Source organism: Solanum stenotomum, chromosome 4 (assembly GCF_019186545.1).
Source record: "Solanum stenotomum isolate F172 chromosome 4, ASM1918654v1, whole genome shotgun sequence".
NCBI lineage: Eukaryota > Viridiplantae > Streptophyta > Magnoliopsida > Solanales > Solanaceae > Solanum > Solanum stenotomum.
In genome coordinates, this window is record NC_064285.1 from 25,116,602 (window position 1) to 25,131,797 (window position 15,196).

General features: G+C 31.8%; 1 protein-coding gene and 2 pseudogenes across 2 annotated transcripts in view; all 3 read right to left on the bottom strand.

Moving 5' to 3' along the window:
* LOC125861893 (40S ribosomal protein S19-3-like) overlaps window positions 1–15,196 on the bottom strand; it is a 106,415-nt gene that overhangs the window by 78,633 nt on the left and 12,586 nt on the right. The gene's annotated exons all lie outside the window — the stretch shown is intronic.
* On the bottom strand, window positions 426–1,182 carry LOC125861890 (uncharacterized; annotated as a pseudogene).
* LOC125861377 (uncharacterized) lies at window positions 1,307–2,167 on the bottom strand (annotated as a pseudogene).

Genomic DNA, 15,196 nt, shown 5'->3' on the forward strand with positions numbered 1-15,196 from the left:
TAACTAACAACATATATTTACAGATTAATTGTATAAATGCCGAAAGTTTATACAATCTTTAATTCCCTTAATTCATTATGAATATACATTTTCTGTTTCAAAAAGAAAAAATCAATATAACTAATACAAATAGAATACAATGTTCAATAGCCAGCTTATACAAATATAATAAAATGTTCAATTTAACTTATACATATAGAATTTCTGTATATGATGTACAATATATACGCCAACGATAATTCATATTATATACAAGAGCATGAATACAAAATGAAGATAAAAAAGATCACAATTAATAGTACATAACAATTTTATTCCATCATCAACATTCCAACTCATACAGTTTATACACAGAACCAGTTTTGAATAACATTCAAGTATCTATAAAATCGAATTTTACACTCAAATATAATCAAAAGAGCTTATTAAACTTCTTGAGGTATGTTTCTACATGAACGCCTATTGTGACCTGCAACTCCACATGTGCTACACGTATGCTTCCCTTTGAGACCAAGCAATTCACGTTTTGTTTTTGAACGGGGTTTATTTTTTGGCCTTCCTAGAGGTCTTTTGAATTTTGGAGGCCGGACTTCATCATACATTATGTATTCAGATATCACCCATTCTGCTACATCAGGCAATGGATAAATTGGTATCTCATAAATCTTCAAAACCGTCTTTGGTTTATACAAATTCGAGCAATATCCATCAGCCACTAAACTTTTCCGCTTTAGTACAATCCAAGCATGTTCACATGGTATTTCTTCGTATTGAAACTTTTCACAACTGTATGTTTTATTCTTTAAACATACCACAAAACTCCAACCATCATCAGTCACATTGTATATAATTCAGTTGACGGCACAACCTGTTTCATACAAATAGATTTATTTATGTATAAGTCTATGCAATTGTATATATATTCTATCTGTGTGCATAACTGATTAATTAACACTACATATACATAAAACATACCCTCATTCGTGTGCTCATTGCTTCATTTTCGTTCAGTATCTTCTGAAATTTTTCAATCAACGGAGTAAATGTGCAGGTTGCCTCGTGTTTGTTGTCATGATTCCATCTCCCAAACATCAGTCTAACCTCTTCTAGAAAATTAAAAATTGGTAATTCACGTGCAGACACTAATGCAACATTTATATTCTCTGCAATGTTAGACGTCATAGCCCATCCCTGATGAGTTTCTGCATGACACCTTGACCACTTATCATATCCAGCTAGCTCCAAATACTCTTTGACACCTACATCAACCTTTTCTACAGTATCCATCAACCTATCAAACTTAACTTTACTGCAAGTCTTTGCCATAGTATAAAACACAGGACTTAGCTCCTTTGATGCCTTCCTAAATTTCTTCTCTACATTACACCACAAGTGCCACATACAAGCATAATGTGGCACGCTTTTATACACTTTTGTGACTGCCTTTATGATGCTCTCATTTCTATCGGAGACTACACACATATTACTCCTTTCCCCATAAGCCTCCCTTAGTTGTACAAAAAACCAAGACCAAGCTGCGTCATTTTCCAAATCAATGATACCATAGGCCAGTGGGAAAATATGTCCTACATTTTTATTTACATACAAATTAACATAAAATCAAAAATATACATTCAAAAACACAATGAAACATACCTACTCCGTCCATTGTGCTTACAACCACAAATATTCCATTATACGGTCCTCTTAGGTGACTTCCATCAACAACTATGACAGGCGTTCAATGATCAAAGCCTTGTATACAATTATTCAATGCAACAAAAAGATACAATAATTCATTTTTGTCTGTTTTCTTTAGACGTATATGCGAGCCTGGATATGTAATATTCATCATATACAAGTATGCTGGAAGTTTGCTGTAAGATGCAGCTGTGGTGCCCCTCAATGAAATCAGAGCCTTTTCTTTAGCCCTCCAAGCCAATGAGTAATTTACATCAACTCCCAAATATATCTTTACATCACTCCGAATATCAGAAGGTGTATATTTTCTCTTGTGATCAACAAGCTTAGGCTTAACGATCCCACCAATCAGCTTGCTTGTTGCATGTTTTTGTGAATACACTTTATCCTTCAAAGGACAAATATGATCTGTATTAAATGCTCGGATCCTAAACATTCCAGATTTGCTGATATTTGATGCTTTCATCAACCACTCACATTCATCAGAAATACATTCCAGCGTATAACTACATCAGCAAATACAACACAACATATCAATATACAAATAACTAAAACACCATATACACTAATGTATTTGTTGTATAAACTAGTTACCTGATTGCATTTGACCTCACAGTTCTATATTGAAATCTATTTTCAATTGCATAATTTTCCATCACAGATTTCAAAGTGGCTTTGTTCTTATACACTTGGTCAATCTCCACGTACTTATTACAAGGATCTGAAATGACTCCATCGCAGCTCCCTGACCCAAAGACACAAAACGGCTCTACCAATTCACCAATTGATAGCTGCATAGTCTCAAAATCAGCAATACCATCATTACAAATTGATGTAACCATATCATTCTCCTGATTTGAACTTTCACACAGTTCAGTGATATTGCTACTATTATCCATTTTGCTTATACAAATTGGATACTTGTTGAAGTCATCTGCAACCTTTTTAAGCATGATATACACTCTAACACCCATGTCGTTGTGAATCAACATTGGCATTTTGCTTTCTTTAACCTTATACTCAATTTTCAGCTTAATCACATTTGTATCAACACCGAGTTGCATTGCAATAACATTATACAACTCCTTATACGATGAACTTTCTTTAAAAATCACCCCCTCAATTGTATAGTCAACGTAACAATTGTCATTGTCCCATCTACTCGAATGCATAACCAAAATAGCTAATGAAGCCATTTTCAAAATTTCTGTATAAAAAAAAAGTTATATGTACATATGCATTTATACTATTAAGAATTTCAACAACAAACATAACGTATATTTATACAAATTCTAGCAACTTCGGTTATTCACATATATACATATTCCAATTACATACTCATAGAAACGTTTATATACACATTCTGCATATATATTTATATATAAACAATTATATATACAAATTATAACTTTATACACAATTATACAATTTCATACAAGTGCAGTGTTATGATGAAGATAACTGTATAAAACATACACATAATAGTTTCATATATGTATTATACATATCTTACTGAATCATATCTGAAAACCTATACGTATAAACTCTAAGCAAATATACAAATTCGAACACAAATATTACTGTGAAATGAGAGAATCTCCGATCACAAATTCAAAATAATCAACAAGTTCATCCAGAAAATTTCCAGATCACAAATTTTTCTAGATTATAAATTAACTATACAAATCATAAGTGTTAAACTCTATTTCGAACAAAATATACACCTCTCAATATACATTCAACTTAAATTGATGATAGTTAAAAAGGAAATCTGATTTTGAATACATGTTGAACACCATCTTCGACCTAAAAAAACAAAATCAGAGTATGTTTCCGTCATGAAATTACCTCCTATTGCTATCTCTACAGTCCAATGATCTCGATTGTTTGTGTAGTACCGTCAATTGCTTGATCAATTTTCTGAATTGAGTTACAATGGAGTTCTTACTGTTGAAGACGACGAAGAAGGAAGGGAATTCGAATGGAACAGAACGTGCGTGACTTCAGTGATTTTTTTCCTTTTTTTTCTAACCGATATTAACACCCTTTTCTTTTTTAAACTATCAAAATGTATAAAAAAAAAATGACAAGCGAATATACAGAAAGACAAGTCCATAGCAAACTATAATTTTGCTACGGACTGCAATTTTACAAAGTTTGCTATAGCATACAATTAGCAATTTTTTATTTGCTATATGTAAATTTTTCTCATCATAGTAATGGGCATTTCCACATCAATTTTCTGAAATGTTGATGTTTCCGCCTAGTTCATCTCTAAAGTCCAAATTTAATTGACATTGAGTTACTCATTGGTTTGAGTAATTTAGAATATGAAATGTTAAATAATTAATATTATAATAATAGATACTGTATCATGCATATTTTAAAGGAGGCTTACAAATCAAAATTAGATTAATATTATAAAAATATATCATAATAATCTATGACGTACTATATAATTAATTATACAAAAACACGGTAAATTATACAAATGTACCCGTGAATTATATAAATGAGATGCGAATTATACAAATTATTATCCTCTCTCACTCGCCTCTCTCCTTCATCTCCCAATCTCGCTTGCTCTCTCCTCTCTCTCCCAATCTTGCTCGCCAGATCTACAAATACATATGTATACCAGCTACATATATATAATTATCTAACCGATGTACATATACAATTCACCTCTCTCCCACTCTTTGCCCTCTCTCGCTCGCCTCTCTCCTCCCTCTCCCAATCTCGCTTGCCACTCTCCTCCCTATAACATGTAGCTACGAATCATAATTAGCAAACTATAGCTATGAAGTGTAATTAAGTATTTTTGAGTAGCTATATGCGAAACTAAAGTTCCCCTAACATTACCTCTATTTTAAAACAATTACATATATTACCACTTTAAATATTTTATGTCATATATTATTGAAGATACAATTAGATACCCAGATCCTTCAAAACTAGGATTGATGAATTATCTCATTAATTTACTCTTTCACTCCAAATCAACTACTCCCTCTTAATTCTCCCCTCCCATATTTATCACTCAATCATCTCTCCTCCTTTCTAATTCAAGAATTTTACCATACAGTTTCATTCTAACAATGAATAATCCAGTTTCTTCTTCTCAAGATATCACCACGACCATCAAAATTTCCTGAACCCAAACCTTAATATGTACCATTCCTTTTTACAATTGAAGTAATTGTTACAAAGAAAACTTCCGAAGTTGAACGATGGATCGGCCAAACAATTCACATTCAGCATTGAAGACTCCACAAACTCTTTATCATCGAATCCATGATTCAACGGATTTTTTGAAGTCTATTTTTGGTAAATTTATGGTGGTGTGTTGTATCTCTATTAACTAATCGTTTTTGCCGGAGACGACGATAAAGAGACGAAGGAGAGAAGGATTAAACGTGATTGTGAAAATCTTCTATATATATATATATATCTGAAATTAATGTTGTGTATTTTTCAGTCTCGAAAAAATTGGATCATGTTTTAAATCTGATATAATGACATGTATATGATAATATTATTTTATATTTCTTGTATCTAGTTTAAAATACCCATTACAAACGCAATAGTAGCATATATAATAAATACTAATCTCATCTTTGTTCCACTGCTTTTGGATGTTAGTTCGTTGAGCACCACCATGTTGTCATGATAAAATGACAATGTTGCTTTATGTCTGTATTCCTAAAAATTGAACATCCCCATTAGACAATTATAAACTCCAAAAAAAAAAAAGAAGAAAGAATTATTTGAACAAGACAAGAAAAGAGGAAGTGAAAAGGAACTTTGTTAGTCATCTATCATAGAAGAATTGTGATTGTTTTTATTTATTTTAGGAGAAATGATATGCCATATCTTCAAATTGTTATAAACATAATTTTCTCCTTAATTAATAGCTTTCACTTATAACCCTTAATTAGACACATTAAATGATACTTCCTCCGTTTAAAAAAAATGACCTCATTTTCTTTTTAGTCTATTTAAAAAAGAATGACCCCTTTCCTTTTTTGGCAACACTTTAACTTCAACTTTCCACATGACATGTTTAAGTTCACAAGATTAAAGAACATTTTGATACATTTGACATAACTTTAATTTTGAACCATAAGATTTAAAAGTCTTCTTTCTTTTCTTAAATTTCGTTCCAAGCCAAACTAAGATATTCTTTTTGAAACGGAGGGAGTATGTATCTGACTATCTGTGTAATATATATTTGGCCGCAACAAATACATGTATTTGAGGTCTAATTTATGATAGAATTCGTAATAATGAAAACAGAAGAAAACCGAGGTAATTAGATACTAAACTAGTGATATTTCTGTTGTTTACCCTTAGTTTATATACAAAGTTACATACTATTGACTTTAGGTTTATTGTTCACTATTGTAGATTTTCAGTTCCTCTTGAGCTCCTCGTTCTCAATTTATTAGGATACTTCTTAAGCAGTTAAGTTCCTCATTTAGTTCCTCTCAAATCAGTTTCAAGTTTGGTTCAACTCTTCTGAATTTGGATACGTAGCTTCCAACTCATCTTCTATTGCTAATGTTTAATTTCATTGGTTGGACAGTTCAATTTATGGATAGCCATGAGTGATCTTTTTGAGACTCAAATTTTTCTTATAATTTTTTTCATTTATGCTTAATGTTTTGTCTGGTGAGAAGGGTTAGATGTTTGATCTCATTTGTGTTGGGACTTTGTATTTATTATAAATATTTAACGATTTTGATTTAGGGGCTCTTAAAATTTCTGGTTAAATCTATCAAAAAATATATATGATTTTGGTATTTTGAAAAAATATTTGGAGTATCAGAAAGTTGATTACAATTTTATTTTATCATGTACAATAACTCTCTTTTGGAATGAAAACTACATCTTCTGGACCAGATGTGGAGATGATTATCAACATTAATTCTTCCGACTATGCTAACGATATCTCAACAACCCATGAACAAAGTCACTCCTCATCAACATAGCCCAACTAAAAACCACAAAAAGAACATACTAGCTACTTTATGAACATATTTAATGTGAAATGTTACAAATCTCTAGCATTTAGGTGTGTTGATAAGTGGAAAACCACATTAAAATCTATCAAAAGAAGCTTGGAATGAAGAAGATAGTCCAGGGTCTACTAAAACTGGTGAGGTACAATGTGGAAGAGATCAGGAGAACACATAATGAATTTGTAATCATTGATGAGCAACCACTTAGAGTTGTTGAGGGAGAAATATTTTATTAATTTGTTACTGTTGCTAGACCTGGTTTAAGGATTTCTCAAGAAGAGAAAGAAAAGTTTAAAGAGCTTATTAGGAACCAACAACTCCATTATTTTATTTATATGGTTGTCACTGAACATTGCATTGATGACCGGTGAAATCTACAAAAGAAAATTTTAATTAATTATTTTTTTTTAAAAAAATTGACCACAGTATTGCTAAGGGGATTGATGAATGCTTAGTAGGTTGGGGCATTGAGAACTTGTTCACCATAACTCTGGATAATGCAACTGCACATGATGCTGCCATTAAAAATTTGAAGGTGCGTATTGAAGATTGGAAAGGAATAATACTTGAAAATGAATTTTTACATGCTCATATCTTGAACTTAATTGTGAAAAAGGAGTTAGAGTAGCAAATTGACCCATTTTCTCGTATATGAAGTGCAGTGAAATATGTGAGGTCGTCTACTTCTTCCAAATCATTTGTTGAGAAAGTTAGGATAGATGCACGCTCGCGATTTTGTGAGTCTTGATGTTGAAACTAGATGAACTCAACATATACAATATTAGATAAAACTTTGAAAAAGTTTTTACAAAAATGTATGGGGATGACAAGAGTATTATCGAGAAACAACTACAACGAGCAAAAATCCATCAGCAGGTGATTTGAAGGATGTAAGAGCTTCTGTGAAGTTTCTTTATACTTTCTTTCATGAATTTTTTAATCTCAAAATGATATTATAAAATATACCAAATATGATTATCTAATTTTGATTGATCGATATGACAAAACAAATATTAAATTTGAGATGGATAAATATTTGGGTAAATTTGAGAGTATGAATATGTTACTAATTGTTGCTGTTGTAGCTATATTTTCTTCATGGTATATGGTTCTTTGTTGGGAAACTAAAATCTATAGATGTACGATAATTTAAAGCTCTTATATAGTCACTATAACAATTCTTGCTCTCAAAATTCTAATGACAATATTGAAGATGACAATAGTGTGATGAGTGAATTTGGTGATTTGTTGCAATCTCAGTGGGAGAAACATATAAAAATGAGTAAAATATTGAAAAACCAATCTGTCATAGTTGACAAACGATGAGGTGAAGATCAAGGATTTCAATATCTTGAGTTGGTGGAAAGCTTCGTCTAGTAGATTTCCGATTATTTAAAAAATTGCAAGGGGTATTCTTTCAATTCCTATTTCTACTGTTGCATCTGAGTCTGCTCTTGATACATGCGGTCAAATTCTTAGTACTTAGCGAACTTCTTTGTCTTTAAAAATGGTAGAAGTTCTTATTAGCATTCTGGATATGATCACCTTCTAAAGAATGTAAATTTGAAGACATTTTGGAAAAAGTCTAGAAAATTGAAGCAGATAATTTATAAATTCAAATCTTGATAAAATATGATTCTGTTTTAATTTTTATTTAGTACTCAATTCTTTTCTTTTCTTTTAGAATATATAGATTAACCTTTGAGGATTGATTAGCCAACTTGTTCGATTGATATCATTGAAGAATTTGATTCTTTTTAAAGTGAACAATGTTGAAAGAGTTTGCCTTAAGCATTTTCAAGATATCATTGATTTGATCTCAATTGATTGACGATTTTTGCTACTTTGCTACCTCAATTCTTTTCTTTTCTTTCCATTCATAATTCAACTTCCTACTTTGTTGCCTCACCTGATTGGCTTTTTCCAGATGTTCAATTAGTCGAAGTTAGTTATAGTTAAAGAAAACGGGTGATGAACCTGATTAAAGAAGTTCTTATCTTCTGTACTTAAGATCACACTAATAGAACTTTCTGAATATAATATACTTTCAAAATCATAGGCAATGCAAATAGCCTTGTAACTATTTGTAGGTTTTAATTATGTGTAATCTAACCTTAAATCATACTGCACCATCGTCGTTAATCATTGTGGTGCGTTTATACTCCGTGATCTCTTATTAATCATTTTTCTCAATGGATTCTTGCTTTAATGCACAGGGTTGATGAAAACTTGGAGATTCATGACATAGAGAAGTTAACACTTTTTGTAGATTCTGAATTTTAGATGTCTTTTCTTAAAATGATTTTGACCATGATCAAATTGTGATTTTGTTGTACTCTTACCAACTTTTTAGACATTTAACTAGTACTCTTTTTGAACACTGTTTTATTAAGTAGTAGCTTCTAAGAAATTGAAAAGCAAGTTAGCAGGTTACAATAGTTTCGTTTCATAAAAATCAACTTCATCTATGGCTAGGAAAGGAGAATCCATTTTCTTCTCATGAGTTTTCAAAGAGAAGGCCGAATATTAAACTCGAAGAACTCAAAAAAAAAACTCAAAAAATTTGAAGTTAAATAACCCGTATATTGGTTGTGTTTTGATTTATAAGTATAAAAATTCGATCCTTTTGATAAAGGAAAAAGTCAAACTAGTCCGATCCATGTACACCCCTACCCTCAGCCAAGAGTCATCCATATTCATTTCATGGAAGAAAACCTCAGATTAGGGCAAGAAGTTATGTACTAGTATTGCCACAAGGGAAACTTTCATCTTATAATCGCTAGTTTCATGTATTGTCAGATTTGTGTTTATTCCAGCTCTCAACTGTTAATAGCGATGATTTGAAAAAATAGGGTTATGTAATTTTTTTTTAATGTTAATAACTTCTTTGAGTGCTGAAACATGAATGGATCATGGTTGCATCAACACATCGATTCAATTGATAACATTTATTATTTTTTCTTTGATTGATAAATGTAGATCATGTTTGATAACACACGATTTTCAATAATCGAAGAAAGGAGAACTACACAAACTTTTCTTTTTCTGGTGATTCCTTGGAGATTAGCCTTAATATAAGTTATTGTTGTATGTTATTGTGATCCCCCTGAAGTTGCATTTATTTTTGACACCTTAATATGCTTTGGTCAATTATTTAATCTGTTGTTTTTATTAGTATTATTTTTCTTAACTTAAATTTCTTATTAATACTTTCATATCCTTTCTAGGATATAGAAGTTGTTGCGGAAAAATATTCTGCACAGTGAGAAGATGGAAGCATACTATGATGAGTGCAAGAAGGCTTGTTGATTAATGGAAAGAAAGTTCTTTCTTTCTTTAAAGTAATGATTGTAGAAACTTTCCTAGAAGTTCTGGTAAAGTGTGATTCTTTGTGTACACTTATTTTTCCTACCGTGTTTCAAGTACTTGTTTAAATGTATATTTGGTTTTGATAATCATATGTGTAATTAGATATTATTATAGTTATTAGTTGTCTACTTGTTAATGTGAACATTTGAGCATACCCACTAGGTTCAAGATTATATTCTTAGTTTTAATTTCATTTTTCTTTTCAGTGTTTTCCTTCAAAGTTTGCTCGTTCAGTTCCACACCTAACTGATCGGGAGATTTATTTGGAGGACTCATGTGGACGGCGATGGATGACAATAGTGTGCAACTATAATGGTTCACTTGCTATTCGATAGGGATGGGCCAAATTTTGCTGAGCATGATATGAAAGTGGATGAATTTTTGGTTTTCCATTATGTTCCAGATGATAAACACTTCATTGTTCAAATATTCAGAACAAGTGGTTGTGAAAAGATCAATTTTGATAGTTACATTTGTAAAGGAAAACAAAATGAAAGGACTTATCAGGAAACAACTACATATAGATGAGTTTTTCTTGATCCTTCCATTTTGATAGTTGTTTCCTGATAAGTCCTTTAATTTTGTTTTCCTTTGCAAATGTAACTATCAAAATTGATCTTTTTACAATCACTTGTTCTGAATATTTGAACAATGAAGTGCTGATCATCCGGAACATAATGGAAAACCAAAAATTCACCCACTTTCACATCATGCTCAGCTGAAAATTTTTGCCCATCTCTGTTGGATAGCAAGTGAACCATTATAGTTGCACACTATTGCCATCCATCTCCGTCCACATGAGTCCTCCAAATAAATCTCCCAATCAGTTAGGTGTGGAACTGAACGAGCAAACTTTGAAGGAAAACACTGAAAATAAATTAATGAAATTAAAACTAAGAATAATCTTGAACCTAGTGGGTATGCTCAAATGTTCACATTAACAAGTAGACAATCAATAACTATAATAATAGCTAATTACACATGGTTATCAAAACCAAATATACAGTTAAACAAGTACTTTAAACTATGTAGAAAAAATAAGTGTACACAAAGAGTCACACTTTACCAGAACTTCTAAGAAAGTTTCTACAATCATTACCTTATAGAAAGAAAAAAACTTTCTTTCCATTAATCAACAAACGGTCCTTCTTGCACTCATCATGGTATGCTTCCAACTTCTCACTGTGCAAAATTTTTTTCCCCAACAACTTCTAAATCCTAGAAAGGATATAAAAGTATTAATAAGAAATTTAAGTTAAGAAAAATAATACTAATAAAAACAACATATTAAATACTTGACCAAAGCATATTAAGATGTCAAAATTAAATGCAGCCACATGGTGGGGGGNATGCAGCCACAGGGGGGGGGGGGGGGGGGATCTACATTTATCAATCAAAGAGGAAACAATAAATTTTATCAATCGAATCAATGTGTTGATGCAACCATGATCTATTCATGTTTCAACACTCAAAGAAGTTACATTTTTTTTTACATAACCCTATTTTTTTCAAATCATGGCTATTAAAAGTTGAGAGCTAGAATAAACACAAATCTGACAAAGAGAGATAATCTGGAGAAAGGGATCATATATTTTCATTCAACAAAAGCTTACTACATATAGATGAGTTTTTGGCCAAAAACATCCTTTAAATATAGCCAAAACTTAATATACATCCTTCAACTATCAAATTGAACAAAAAACATCCTTAATATATTTTAACCTTAGCAAGTTCCATTCTTATATGAAACTCTGTTAAGAAAACTAACAGATCCCTCCGTCCTCATGGTATCTTTTTACAATGCAATCTAAAGATTCTTTCATTCATTTTTTTGTTCTTGTATTTCTTATGCTTTTTGATATGAGATTGTTAAAGTTTACCATCAAAATACTCTTTTAAGACTATTTTCTTCTCTTGTATGTGACATGACATGCTCTTACGGTTCCCTCTCTCAATTTTCACAACACCCAACAAAAATTTCTTGCTGAATTATTGTTGAAGACTTTTAATCAACATATTGTATTGTCATTTCTCATTTCTTTCCACACAACGTCACTTATAATTTCCCAATTATTATACAAATTCCGGCATACGCTTTTCCCTATTTTTAATTAGTCTAGGGCCTCTTTTTTTTCTTCCTAAAATCAATACCCAAATCAAATATAATTACAACTCAACCACTACACAAAAGAAGAATCAACCTAGCTTTGTTGTTTTTTCTCTTTCTTTTATCGCTCATATTCACTGAACAAAATTGGCACATTCAAAAGCGAACTCATAATAGCTTAGGTGTTTAGTCAAGAATATTTTATATATTTTTCCGGAGTTTAACATTCAAATACATTCATAAAATTTTAGAATTTTTAAAATTTTAAAAATAATAAAAAAGTATTTTCATTCTAAATTATTCACCAAAAAAAGATAAAAACAACTTCAATTTGTATTAATACCAAACACAATTTTGAAAATTATTTTTCACTTTGAAAACAAAACTACTTTTTAAAACTTCACAATAAAATATGGTCAAACACCCAATAATAGGCTTGCTACTGGATTGAGGGACTTAATTTTTGATGTGTTAGAGTCATGTGGCTTGCACAAGATGTGTGATCTAATTAAGTTTGTAAACAGAAATTTCACAGAAGGATGAAACTTGCCAAGTTTTGAATATATGAAGGATGATATTTGTTCAATAGATTAGTTGAAGGATGTACATTAAGTTTTAGGTATAGTTAAAGGATGTTTTTGGCCAAAATCTCACATATAGATACATAAAGTGGTGTCAAATCCCTTAAATCCTGAAATTTGACTCCCTATTTTGTGCTTAAATCAAGCTCCACCACATCTTACCGTATCTTCTACATTCTAGAACTTTGTATTAAAATTAATTCAGAGTTATAACAAGAATATCTGGACAAAAGTACTAACATGAAAACACTTAGCATCACATACAAAAACAACACCCTTCATCACTTCTCCTTGATGCAAGTGTTGCTGGATACTCCAAGCTTAGCTCTAACAAGCTCAAATCGTTGTTTCTGCAACACTTTTGTATAAATATCAGCTAGTTGATCTTCACCACAACAATGCAAAATATGAACTCCATTTTCCCTTTTAGCTTCTCGAATGGAGTGGTATTTGATTTTAATATGTTTAGTCTTTTCCTGAAAGACTGAATTCTTTACCATGGCAACAACAAATTGTTATCATAAAGGACTTCAGTTGCTTTGCTTAGATGAAACCCCTAGTCAATCAAGATTTTTCTCAACCATAAAGCTTGATTAACAGCACTGGAGACAACAACGTACTCCGCTTCAGCTATTGATTGATTCACGAAACCTTTCTTCTTTGTGCACTAGCAAATGGCACTTGATCCGAGAGTGAAACAATATCCTGAAGTGCTTTTCATGTTGTCTTGCGACACAACCCAGTCACTATCAGTAAACCCCAACAATTTCATAGATATAGTTCTTTTATAAAACACAACATAATCAATGTTCCTCGAATGTACCTCAAAATTCTTTTGGCTACTGTAAGGCGAGTTTCAGTTGGTAAATACATAAACCTTGATATCACACTTTTTACATACATAATATCAGGCCTCATGGCTGATAAATACAACAAGGAACCAATCAAACTTCTATAAATTGAAGCATCGACCAAACCAAACTCATCCTCCTTCATCAGCTTCTTTCCTGGAACTGCAGGCGTACTTACTGGTTTGCATTTTGAAGTCTAATAAACAAATGCAAACCCCAAATCATCATTTTGAAGTCTAATATACAAGGTTGCTTCATTGCAACTTCTCTTAAACGCCAAATTCAGTAAGTAGCTATTGATCCGTGCATACCAGGCCCTAGGTGTCTGTTTCAAGTCATAAAGAGCTTTTCTTAACAAATATACCTAATCTCTAACTCCTTTAAAACCTTCAAACTGCTCTACATAAATTTTCTCTTCAAGACACTCATTAAGGAAGGCGGACTTAACATCCAATTGAAATACTTGCCACCCTTGGTGTGCTGCAACTGCAAGTAGCAATCTGATCGCATCAAACCTTGCAACTGGTTCAAAGGTTTCATGAAAATCAATTCCATGCTGTTGCGTGTACCCCTTTACAACCAGCCTTGCTTTGTACTTGTTGAGTGTGCCATCTGAATTCAACTTAATCTTGAAACCAATTTAGTTCCAAGAGCCTGTTTGTCAGGAGGTCTAGGTACAAGTACCCATGTATTATTCTTATTAATCATATTATGCTCCTCCTCCATGACAGTCCTCCATTCAAGAATTTACAATGCACTGTCTACACTTGTTGTCTCCAACATAGCGACACTGCATCAATTATATATATCTTCAATGGATCTGGTACCTCTTACTACAAAATCATTAGAATCCTGATTCAAGTAGGTGTAGTAACAGATTCTGATCAACAATTGACTTTAATTTACAACTCACATGGAAATCACATATTAGCTATTGTGATTTATGCTAAATGCTCTAATATTGAGAGACAAAGTCTAAGGGTAGATTTGTCCTCAATCGATCAACAATTCAATATGCCTTAAATGATGGGTGGTGAGTTTAATGTAATCCTTGGAGATGAAGAAAAACTTGGTGGACTGTTTGTTTATCCACATGAATATGAGGATTTTGCATTATGTCTTAACTCAAGTGATTTGTCTGATGTTTATTTCTCATGAAATCCTTTTACTTGGTGGAATGACAGAGTGGATGAGGCATGTATTTTTAAGAGATTAGATAGGGTTGTAGCTAATGATTCATTATTGGAGATTTATGGCAACACTAAACTACAACACCTAGCTAGGATATGGTTTGATCATGCCCCCTTACTCCTTACTTGTGGGGGTGGGAAATACTCCTATTGCAAAACCTTTCAAGTTCTTGAATTTTTGGACTAAAAGAGAAGACTTCAAAAATGTTGTTCAACAAAACTAGGTGTCTGAAAACCAAATAATATTTTCATTCAGCTGAAGTAGAAACAAAAAAGGATCAAGAAGGCTTTGACCTTATGGAGTAGATAGAAGATCGGAGATATCTTTAAGAAATTGACTATAAGAAAAGAGATTGTGATGATTAAAGAGAAATTA